Genomic DNA, 1,392 nt, shown 5'->3' on the forward strand with positions numbered 1-1,392 from the left:
TTTTTTAAATTGTGATTTGGGTGAAGATTTACAGAGAAAATTCACTCTCCATACAGCAGTTCACATACACTTTGTCTCATGATATTGACCACAGTTTACCACAATGCAACAGCTTCCCTCCCACTTCCTCCCCATAGTTACCTCTCCCCACTGTGAATCCCTCCATGCACTCCTACCCCCTGAGCTGTCTCCCTGTGCATAAGCAGCCCTTCTTTCTCCCATGATTGTTCTCTCAAAGGAGTGTATCTACCTGAGGAAGATGTTCAACTTGTATGCCTGTATTTTGTTTGGCTGGAAACCACAAGTTTTGGTTCAATTCCAGAACTGAAGGGCAGCTAGGGGCCATAGTCTCAGTGGTTCCACCAGGCTCTATCAGATCAGCAAACCTGGTCCCCCTAACTTTTTTTTTTTTCTCCAAATGATTTTGAGTTTTGTTCCACATTGTTCTTCTTCCCTATCAAGGATCTCCTACATATATCCCCTTCCAAGTGGATGACAGTGGTAGCCAGGCACCATCTAGTTCTTCTGGTCTCATAGTCATACAGGCTGCAGATCAGATGGTGTACCAGTCACTAGGTCTAATTGTTTCCATGAAATTTGTTTTTTCATTCTTCTTTGCTCTGGAAGAGGAGAGACCCATCGTTGCATCTAGATGGCAGCTGGCTAGCTTTTAAGATCCCAGTCACTACTCGCCAAAGTAGGAACTGGAACAATGTTTTGTATAGTATGTTATGCCAATTGAGCTTGATGTCTTCTGTGATTATGGTCCCAAGCCCGCAGGATCAACTACTCGGTCCCTCTGGGTAGCTGGCTGTGACCAAACAGTGACCACAAACTTACCCCTTGTCAGCTCTACTATACACCTGGGAATTCTGATCATTCACATAAACTTACAGGACCATTGTATGCCAACTTTATATATTTTCTTGGATATGCTCCCCATTTCATAGACATATCTAGTAGTTCAGCCTGTCCACCCAACTATCCACCCACATATACATGTTTGCCTTCACTGACAATGAAGTACTGTATGTGCAAAAGGGTTCATATTTACTGTCTGTACCACCTGTGTACCTCTCTATGTCTTTTTCATCCTCAATGCTGCCATATTGGCTACTCACATTTGGTACATTGCCCTTCTCTTCACCGAAATCAATATTTACCTTTATCTATCTAACAGCGTTCCCTCCCCTCCCGTCCCACCTCTGGTAACAAACAAAGAAAATTTCATTCTATAGATTAACCTTTCCTTAACTTTTACAATAACAAACTTATACAATATTTGTCCTTTTGTGATTGATTTATTTCACTCAGTATATTGTCCTCCAAGTTCATCCACGTTATGCAGTGTTTTGCAGATTCTACATTATTCTTTAGCATTGCATAGTATTC

The sequence above is a fragment of the Orycteropus afer genome, unplaced genomic scaffold, assembly GCF_000298275.1.
Source record: "Orycteropus afer afer isolate SDZICR_OR568_19922 unplaced genomic scaffold, OryAfe1.0 scaffold00333, whole genome shotgun sequence".
NCBI classification, from domain to species: domain Eukaryota; kingdom Metazoa; phylum Chordata; class Mammalia; order Tubulidentata; family Orycteropodidae; genus Orycteropus; species Orycteropus afer.